Source organism: Berghia stephanieae, chromosome 3, assembly GCF_034508935.2.
Source record: "Berghia stephanieae isolate SIO BIC M18660-M18661 chromosome 3, UCSD_Bste_1.3, whole genome shotgun sequence".
NCBI classification, from domain to species: domain Eukaryota; kingdom Metazoa; phylum Mollusca; class Gastropoda; order Nudibranchia; family Aeolidiidae; genus Berghia; species Berghia stephanieae.
In genome coordinates, this window is record NC_088362.1 from 69,181,340 (window position 1) to 69,192,862 (window position 11,523).

Consider the following 11,523-nt stretch of genomic DNA (forward strand, 5'->3'; position numbering starts at 1 on the left):
ATATAATAAAAAGTTTGCAACTTGAGATTGAAATTATAAGTTACGAGTTTTTGACCTTCTGTCACGTTGAGGGTTATTTAAATCGATGAAATTTGAAGCAAATATTAATTATATTTGGCTTAAATGAAAATAATTTACTTTTGTCGGAGTCTGGCAGATCGGCTATAGGCTACAAGCATAAAATCTATATTTTCGTTGAAAAAATATCTAATATCGTGCGGCTATGTGGTCTAGAGGTATAACACTCGCTTTCGGATAGGAAAGTCCTGGGTTCGAGCCTCGCACATTCTCTCACCGTACTCAAGTGTAAAATGGGTACCTGGCCGTTTACAGAGTTGTCTGTCCGAAAAAATGTAATATCGCCTAACAGGCGTCATGTCACGTCCTACATGTTAAGTGTTGCTGTTGACCAGGGACCCCTAGTAAAGCGCTTTGAGCACGTTTAGTGGATATCGCGCTATATAAAAGATCATTTTTTTTTTATTTTAATTTTTTTTTATTTGTAGATATGGATAACGATTAATCAACTTAACATAGAAGATTTCCATCCTGTTTGACGTCAATCGAAAACACTTTAAATGCTTAAGAAATGATGTGTAAAAAGTAATGTACAAATATGTCAATATAACAGCATCAAATAAAAATAACTTCAGTGAATTATTACCCCTTTAATTGTTTTTACTAGTGACAAAAGATGGTTTTCGAGTCTAAAACGTTTGTTCGTGTTTAGCAATTCGTTATTGTTTGAAGCTTTTATATATTCATTATTTTTTTTTACAAACCCACAGCTTCATATAGCTTAAATTTAACTTAGAAATGATGTGATATGATCACAACATCTAATCAGACATCCTGGTGAGTAAAGCAAATAATGTGACAAACAATATTATGTAGGTGTAGATATGATAAGTATTACCTCACTTTAAATATAAATTTAAAAATTGAGCTTTATATAGCGCAATATCCACTAAACGTGCTCAAGCGCTTACAAGGTTCCCAGTCAACAGCACATTTAACATGTAGGACGGGACATGACGCCAGTTAGGCGATATTACGAGTACATTCTTCGGACAAAGACAACGCTGTTAACGGCCAGGTACTCATTTTACACCTGAGTACGGTGAGAGATTGTGAGTAAAGAGCCTTTTCCAAGGACTCAACTATGCGCCGAGCGCGACTCTCAAACCCGGGACCTTCCGATCCGAAAGCGAGTGTCATACCACTAGACCACATAGCCGCACAATCGTTCCCCTCTACCTCCATGCTGTCCTCTGTCCCAAGAGATATATCTTTGTTCTTTTCAAAATCAAAGATAATAATGATAATAAGTACTCATCTACTCAATAATCAAAGAAAATTGCCGTGTAGTCTTGTGGCACGACACTCGCCTTCGGACCGGAAGGTCCAGAGTTTGAGTCCCTCTCTGATCGGCTCCTAGCTGAGTTCTTGGCAAAGGCTGTTAATTCACATCTCTCACCTTACTCAGGTGTAAAATGAGTACCTGGCCATTAACAGCGTTAAGCATGCAATATCGCCTAACATGCGTCATGTCTCGTCCTACATTGTTATTGACTAGGGATCTGTTGTAAAGCACTTTGTCATCAGACGTTTGTTTGAAGGATTTTCTATAGAAGGAACGAAATTGACGTCACTCTGCTCTTTGTTATTATTTTTAGCCAGACATTTTTATGAGTAGTTCTCACTAAATTCTATCAAGCAGATTATAAACGTTCAACGTGACGCATCGATTTGTGCGTTGGTATTTTAATCCGGCTGGCGGATGTTATGAATATTTTGCCTAAACGCATACTATCAAATTTCCGTCACGGAATGCATAGGTACCAATGGATGCCGTGCGGAAGGGCTTAATTCTATTATTATTTTTTATTAGATCATTCCGACCAGATTGACATGATGGATCAAACCTGGGGATGATAAAAAAAAGGTCAAGTATGAATTTTGGGTGTCACCATTCTCTCACGGACTAACTCACCCTCAAGTGGCTGGTCAGTCATCTTCCCAAAGTTATAGTCTTAGACTTGATTTAACCCCTCACGAGCGGGGCTCACTTTTGCTACAACTAATTGCTCATAGTTTGTCATGTCCGTTTTCATCAAGATAGCAGTAATACCAATGCGAGTATCTGCTCCAGTTATGAAAACTTGTAGATCATTAGATATAACTCTATTAATTATGAAGGAAAAATCCCTTTGAGATAAATTCGATCCCGCGTTTAAAGAGTTAAGTGGACATTAACGGGGTCAAATATGAAGTAAATGGCTTTGCCAAGTGTTTGTTTGGCTAGTCGGTCATAAGTCGGATGGAGGTATTATATATTAGTTACTAACTCCCGTACTCTGGAAAGACGCGTATGTAAAAATTTGGTCAGAAAACTGGTCTTTCAAATATTGATCGATTTAAATGACCCTCCATCTTCTTGGCAAAAAATCTTAAACCTGGGACTCGCGATAGGTTTGGGAGTTTTTGCCAAGATGAGGGTCATTTAAACCGATCGATATATGAAGGATGAGTTTTCTGGCCAAATTTTTAAATACGTGTTTTTTCGGAGTACGGCAATTAACTGGTTAAAGAAGTGATACAGTATTATTGTCGGAAGGAAAGGTTGGCAGATCAAGAATCGTTCCCGTGGCGGTCATCCGCAAGCGTTTGCCTTTCTTTTATAATTGCGTGGCCAATCAATATACTTATAATGAGAGTAACCTCCTTTTGATTGGTTGGTAAAAACGAAAGTAGATTAAAACTCCAGGTACAGAGCATGTTATGCATTCCGGCTGTATGTGAACCACCCCCGTCAAACATAATATCCGTTGGAGATGGAAACTTGTCCTGACTGAAGCCCAAAAGTCAATCTAGAGTACACATAATAGGAAGACGTCTGTTATTTACGATGATGGTCACTAACAATAATTCCAAGGCCGTTTGCTACATATCTATAGATGCTGTGCGCTTGGCTAAGAAACTCACAGCATTGCCATCCGAAAATATAAGGACCAACACACAAAACTATGTTTAACCCTTGAACGTTTATAGTCTGATTTTTTTTAGTTTAGTGAGAATTACTCATAAACATGGATAACAAAAAAAAAATTTAAAAAAGCAATAATAAAGCCTGGGTGACGTCAACTTCGTTCTATCTATTGGCGAAAAGTATGCATTTGTCACCGATTGTGTCCCTTTGTTGTGTCCAACACAGTGACTAATAGATAGAACGAAATTTATGTTACTCAGTTCTTTGTTATTGTTTTAAGCCAGCCGTTTTTATGATTAGTTCTCACTAAATTCTATCAATCAGACTATAAACGTTCAAGGTTACAAATAGTTTTGTGTATTGGTACGTTGAATTCTGGCTGGCAATGTTATGATTTTTTTTAGCTAAACGCACAGCATCAATACCTTGATTATTTCTGCGAATGAACAAAACTGATACTGCAAAAATTTTAGGCAACGAAAAGCCTTAATATTGGGATAGTAGTCCCGTATGTACTTGTTCTGACTATTACTCAAGTCACTAATCAGGGGACTGAATCACGTACCAAACGCATTCACTCAATAACCATATTTAGTAGTTTAGTGGTATGGCACTCGTTTGTGACCTGCATGTCCATAGCCCGTGTCGTTGAAAAGTTGGATCTTTGAAAAAAAGATTCTTTACGCACTTTCTCTCACCTTACTCATGTCATACTCTGGCGGTAATCATGTTGTCCCTGTCGAAAATAAATGGTAAAGTAGTGCTTTTCTGGTGTCATGTCCCGTCCTGCATGTTTAGTAATATTGCGACAATTGTGACACATTATAAAGCGCTTTTAGTACACCTAGTGGATATTAAGTTATATATAAAAGCTTACCTGACCACGAGAATAAAGATAATAATTAGTGACGTTGACGAGGATCAATAACTCTTTGGGATTTTTTTCACTTCACATCATACACACAATTTCTATGACGTTGGTCACGTCTTGTCCGCCATTTCTAATTCTAATGGTCGTATTTTGACATATCATAAATTTATCTTTCTGTCCGCGCTCGCATCACTTCTCATTTCCCTATAAATTTCATTTTTTCTTTGTTGTTGTTTTTTTCAATTACTTTTTTTTTTAAATATTGGGATTGTTATGTTTATCTTTATATTGTACCAGATGACTGCCGTACTCTGGAAAGGCACGTATTTAAAACTTTAGTCAGAAAACTGGTCTGCCAAATATCGATCGATTTAAATGTTCCTCATCTTGGCAAAAACTCTCACCTGGGAATTCGCGAAGTTAGGGAAATGAAGGCATAACACGGACGGACACCTGAAAATATTGTCTTTTTTCATGTTGATCAGAAAGTTTTTGCTTCCAATATTGAAAAATTAACACGACTGTCACCTTGTTTAAACATGAAAAATCCGATAATTCGATAATTTGTGATTAAACTCTAAAAAGGGAAGAAACCTCTAAATCAATAAAGTGAACAGTAAGAAATAGAAATGAAAGAAGAAAAAAACAGAAAGAAAGAAAAGGAAAGACATAAAGAAAGAAAGAAGGAAAGACATAAAAAAGAAAGAAAGTAAAACAAAACAAAACAATAGCAAACAAAAGAAAAAAATAGAGTTGTGGTTGCTGAATCCGTTCTTATAATAAGTGAATGTATAGTAAAATTGAGTAGTAACTCCGTCGTGGACCAAAAATAAATACAAAAGCATTGTCATTTCAGGAGGACAGAATAGGAAAAGTAAATAATGACATTATGTAGTTAGAATGATGTCGATTATCTGCGTCGCCATCCGCCACCAGCGGTCTTTCGTCAAAACAGAGTTAAATGTCGGCCCTTGACTGCCATAATTGTGCATTTCCGGTGACAAGTGACTGCGAGACTGTCCCAAGGTTAATGGGGTTTAGCAGGGAGTACTCACGAATGGAAGACACAATGCAACAACACTATAAGGTACTTGATAGTACACACTTTAAGATGTTAGATGATGATGATGATGATGACGATGACGTTGATGAAGATGATGATGATGATGATGATGATGATGATGATGATGGTGGTGGTGGTGGTGGTGGTGGTGGTGGTGAAGAAGAAGAGGAAGAGAAAAAAGAAGAAGAAGAAGAAGAAGAAAGAAGAAGAAGAAGAAGAAGAAGAAGAAGAAGAAGAAGAAGAAGAAGAAGAAGAAGAAGAACAAAAAAAAACAACAACAACAACAACAACAACAACAACAACAACAACAACAACAAGGAAAAGAAGAACAAGAAGAAGGAGGAGGAAGAGGAGAAGGAGGAGGAAGAGGAGAAGGAGGGGGAGTTGGTGGTGGTGAAGAAGCATGTTAAGTGCTGCTGGCTTTTAAAGCGGTTTGAGCACGTTTAGTGGATATCTGAATTAACGAAATGTAAAGAAAATTGTTTCTGCCAAAATGAGAAAAAAAAGTTTTGTCAAGGAACGTCTGAATTGTCCAACGCGTACATATTGTTACACCTGAGGTGACAGTGGTCACTAGTTAATGGTCAATGGTCATTGTCCATACTAAGGATGATGGAAGACTGACCAGGTGTTTACTGGGATAACAAGGACATTATAGTGGAACTATGACTATGACGATCGTTGTGATAAAGTATTCTAAAGTCTCATTTTCGTTCAAAACAAACTTCATAATGTATATCTTATTATAGTTGGCAAATTGGATGTTTTGTTTGTTTGTAACACTAAGGCTCCGAAACCGCTGGGTAATCTTCACCAAATTTTGCACAATGTTTAAAATTGAGTGTGATTTACGTGTATTATGAGATTGAGTAGACAATTTGATAATTTTTCTCAAAAAATATTTCCTTTCGTCAAATCCCATCGACACCATCATTTTAGCACGTGGGCTCTGTGTCAACTTCCAGTTAGTGAGTATGACAATAAGGTGGTAGTACTTGGATTGAATCAATACAAGTTAGTGGTACCTCTCATTATTCTGAATACAATCAATTTCTTAAAATTTATATAAACCATTTTCCATTTTTAACAATAGAATATCAGATATTAAATACTGAGAATATAATCTCTTCGTCCTGAAATAAAAAGCTCCGTGGAGTTCTCTTTGGTACAAACCAAGCAGCCTAATCGGTCAGTCCTACAGTTTTTGAGTATTTATCACAATATTTTGACGCTCTGATGTTGGAATTACATCGCGCTACCTGACGACTCAATGCATTTTTTTCAATCGCCTGACTAATCTCGAGGGCTGATTGACTCGGGTAACAAGCATGTACCTTAGATGGCTATGGGTCATCCCCATCAACCACAACAAAAATAAAAAAGGTATGAATTTAAAAAGTACAAGTGATTTAATAACACATACCATGCCAATTTATTATCTTAAAAAAAGTTGAAACTGTTATCATAATCTTGTTCTTATCCATTTTATATTCGTAAATTTCTCATGAGCGTCAGTTCACTGTTATCAATCGATAATAGGAGCACCATTTTGTTTAAATTTTCTACTCGGAAATGGCAGGCACCACTTAGATATTCATGCGACTGGTTTCAACAAAATTTACGATAACTAATGCAATTTTCAAAGGTGTATTCTGATTGAATAAGATAATAAAAGGTGTAACCTACATATCAATAGCTTGCCAGGCATAGCGACAAGAGGCCATGTAATCATTAAGCAGGAAGCATCAATTCTTTTTCTTTATTCCCGTATAACAAACCGGAAGTACACGACGGTATTTGTAAAATGATTTACAAACAAACGAACAGTTATAAAAATTCTGCTAGTCTATATACACGACTTGTTTTTCGACATAGTTATAATTTGGGGACACGATTTCCTACTTTTTTTCTGAACATATGAAGCTATATCAACATTTTATTTTGTAGTTGACATTTGACATCTACCATGTGACTAATGACAAGCTAAATACATTTGGACTTAACCTTAGTCATGGTTTTAAATCGAATTGACAGGCAAAGGACACAGGATAGTAGCTATCGTAGCTGAACAAATAGTTTTGAATTCACCGTGTGAGAATGTTGATGACTCTATTTATAGACCCCTAAGATGCCTATATCCCGGAAATGCACTCACAACATTTTTGTTCGACATATTATACAAACGAATCATATAAAGACATCAACTATTTACACGACTTATTTTTGGTCTCGCTTTGTGGACACAATTTACTTCTTAGTCTATGTCAATATGCATCATTATTTTGTTGACATTTTAGCTCTATCATATTATGCCCAGCGACAAAAGTCAAATACAATGCGGACAGTGGACACATTACTATCCCCTTGTTGATGGATTAAATGGAACAGGCTAAGAACACATGTGTTTGTTTTTTGAGATTATTGTAACTCTGACAAAACACAGTTTAAAAGATTTAGCTAGAAATCATTCACGTCAGATATCGATTTATTTAAGCAGCTCCCAACTTATCAAAACAGTCTTAAGCCCGAAACTTCTAAAAACAGTTTTAGTTCTGATACATTTTTTTTTACAAGTTAGGTTCATCTTAATCGTTCCATATTTGGAATGTATATCCACACATGGCTGTGTTGTAGGTGAAACAATTAGAGTTTGGCATGTTGGAATGTTGATGACTATATTTATAAACCCCTGAAATGCCATATTCAAAAATGCACTAAGGGCATTAAAGTAAAGATGTAATATACAAACAAACGAATCCAAAAATATGTCATGTATGTCACGGCATTTTTTTTTTTTGGACCTCACTTTGTGGACACAATTTAGTACTCTAGTCTAGTCTAAATCGGCTGCTGGAATATGTATTTTTGTTGGTATTTAAACATTATTGTGGGGCTAAATACAAAAGTCAAATACAAGTGGACAGTGGACACAACACTATCTCTGGTTTGGGAATTACTGTAACCGTTCAATGGGACGCTGACAAAACACATTTTAAAAAGATTTGACCAGAAAACGTAGACTTCATATATTATTATAATCGATTTATTTAAGCAACCCCCCCCCCCCCCAACTTATTACAACAATCTTAAGTTCGGGACGTCTGAAATATGTCAGTTACGAGACTTTTTTTTTTACAAGTTGGAAATCAATTTAATCGATCGATATTTAAAATATAAATATAAAGATATGATGTTATATTGGTACACGGCAGTGTTTTCAGGGAAACAGTTTGAGTATAGAATTGGGAATGTTGATATCGACGAGATGTCATATTCTGAAATACACCAAGGGCATTAGAATAAAGATATACAAACAAATGAAACATAAAAGAAACCAGTTATTTGTTTGACTTATCTTAGACCAAACTTTGTGAACGATATTTACAAACTTTGTCTAAATCAATATACATTATTTGTATTTTTATTGACATTATATCCAAAAGTCAAATACATCTGGATAAAGTGCATGTTTCTGTCCTCCAGTTCTTGGATTAACTGGAATAAGCCAATGATACAGTTATATGTTTGTGGAGGTGAAAGTGACAGTTTTGTTGTTACACTGACAAAACTTCTGATTTTCCAGTCTGGCCAGAAAACTTTTACACATAACAGTGTGCGGCTACGTGGTCTAGTGGTATGACACTAGCCTTCGGAACGGAAAGTCCTGTGTTTGAGTCCCGCTCTGAGCGGCGCATAGTTGAGTCCTTGGAAAGGGCTCTTTACTCACATTCGCTCACCGTACTCGGGTGTAAAATAAGTACCTGACCGTTAACAGCTTTGTCTGTCCGAAAAAGATTTGTAATATCGCCTAATATGCGGCATGTCTCGTGCTACATATTAGATATTGCTGTTGGATAGGGACCCACTGTAAAGCGCTGCGTTTGAGCACATTAAGTGGATATTGCACTATACAAAGGCTCAATTTTTATATTTTGTTTGTTAAATATGATGACCCCTACTCGTCTAAACGTCCCAAATCACAGACTTCTTCAAAGTTTCCATTGTAATACGTTTTGTTAGAAAGAATCTTACTCAATCTATGTTATTTGATGCAAACTTTTAAGGATTGATTAAAAAAAGTGTTTGGTAAAGAAGAACAGATCTCTCTCCCTCCTTCCCTCTCTCTCTCTCTCCCCCCCCCCCCCCCCTCTCTCTCTCTCTCTCCCCTCCCCCCCCTCTCTCCCTCTCTCTCTCTCTCTCTCTCTCTCTCTCTCTCTCTCTCTTCCTCTTCGTCTTTCTGTCTCTTTCATCCCCCCCCCCTTCTCTCTCTGTGTGTGTGTGTGTGTGTGTCTCGGTGTGTTTGTGTGTGTGTGTGTGTGTGTGTGTGTTGAGATTAGATCAGACGGCTTGAGTTCGTGTACCGTGTAAATAATACGTTTACTTAAACTCGGAGACATGGACTTAGTTCTTTTTACTGGATGTTCTTTTAAAGGATTATACATTACCTGCTGTTATTAAACATTACATTTTTGATATCAAATCTGTAGGGGCCAGCGAAAGGGGTTTCTATTTCTCAGTTGAATTTCAAAGAATTTTGGACAAGTTGTTGGTTATCTTGATGTATCCAAATTTGAGAAAGGCAATTCAGGCCAAACTGAAAAGGGTCGTTGTCTTTGGACGGGCTTAGAAGAGTATAATTAACGACTGGACAGGTGATGTAGTTGGTGGACAATACTTACATTATTATTGACTGCCTTAGCCCCACGTCAGTCCCTTTTTCTATAAAGTCACATGTATTGATGATTTACGATAAGGCCTCATTATTTCACACATCAGATTGTGTGAGTACACAGTATTAGGTATTTTACTTTATTTATATAATCGGAGTTGGTCTCTTTTAGAAATTTGACAACTTTTTGAGTTTCATAGGAATAACTAGAGACACCAAATGCGAATATAAATATGTATATATGGAGTGCGGCACTGTGATCTTGTAATATGACACTCGGTCTTGGGTTTAACTCTCAATAATGGTGGCGCAAATTTGATTCCTTGGAAAATGCTCTTTATTCACATTTCACACAATACCCATGGTTATAATAAATACGTGGACAGCAAAACCATAGAAAAATTGTAATTGCACCTTAATATCATTCGCAGTGATTGCCCTTCAAAACACATGTAATGGATATTGCGTTACAAAACAGCTCATTGTTCGACCTCCCTATAACACCGCCAAAGTATGCATTAAGTTATTGACGAATGAATTCGTTTAACTGTGTGATGCCCTCCAGCCCCCAACAGAAAAGCTCCCAGCAGGCACAGACCTCAAAAGAAGAAGGGTGGCGCTGAACAGAGCTAGAGCAAAGGTGGGAAACACGCCACCAACCTCTTTAAATGGAAAATCTCAACGGGCATGAATGCCCATGCGGTCACCCAGACGACATGGACCACATCCTGTCGAAGCTCGCTGGACTCACTGCACCAATGCTGACCTGAGGAATGCAACCAGACTGCCGGGACTGGTGATCATGGCGCGACAAGATATGATGATGACTGTGTTAAATAACTTTCCCAAGGTCCTAACTAAGCAGTATAACGGGATTTCACATTAATTTGTAACTTTAACTTCCACTTCCTGCAACACCCATGATGGGAAAGGGTTGGGCCGACATCAATGATTTCTAGATAGCCGTGGTCGGTATGCACGGTATCGAACGACTTCCAGTGTAATCTGATGTGATCGTTGCAGGTGAAAAATCCCACAGCTTTCTTGTACTGTTTTGTATTTCAGTAATTTTGTTTGATGGACGATTTTACCTGCCGACAGACAGCGGAATATTCTCTTACCTATAGGTATGTCATAGGTGACGATGCATACTGATATGCTGTAGACTGACAAAACACTTTTAAAAGATTTTCGTCAGGTAAAAAAATCACACCTAAAGTCGAAATGATACTATGCTGCTAGAAGCTGTGGACTGTGAAAAGAAATGAACAAAAATGATTATAACAGCTTCGAAAAAGAATAAAATACCAAACACGGAATGTTTACGGCTCAAAACGCTTCTTCGGCCAATAACAAAAACAATAAAACATTATTACAACACTTAAAATCCAGACAGACGACAGAAAAATGTTAATATCTTGTTTTGTTCATTACATTTTACACCTAATACCGATAACTCTACCTCTCATCCCATTTGCAACAGTCGCTGAATGATGACCTCCAACAGTCTAAAACTCTTAAATCTCCACCCCAAATGGAGGGTCATCTTTTGATTGTTGAATATTCGAACTACTTTCTCTGGTTAAAAGGAATAAAAAGTGATTTGTCAGAGTATATCAGAATAAGCTTATCACGATAAGTGATCGTTTAACGCCAAAACATCAAGGACACCTGGCATTGAATTGATCTTATGACAGAACCTTGAATTGTTTTAACTATTTTTCATCTTAACATCTTAACATTGAAAAGAAATAGTGAAACTTATGGTACAGAAAAGCTGTTATGTAAACATACGAGTCAAAATACTCTAACTACATAACTTTGAACTTGCACTCTTCTACTATCTAAATAGATAAATTCCCTTTGTATACCCTGGAAGAAAATGAGTATGCATATTATTGGGGTGAGTATAAAAAAACAAAATAACCAAG

General features: G+C 36.9%; 1 protein-coding gene across 5 annotated transcripts in view; it reads left to right on the forward strand.

The window, feature by feature from the left end:
• Positions 1-11,523, forward strand: part of LOC144968307 (uncharacterized) — a 113,221-nt gene that overhangs the window by 88,027 nt on the left and 13,671 nt on the right. The gene's annotated exons all lie outside the window — the stretch shown is intronic.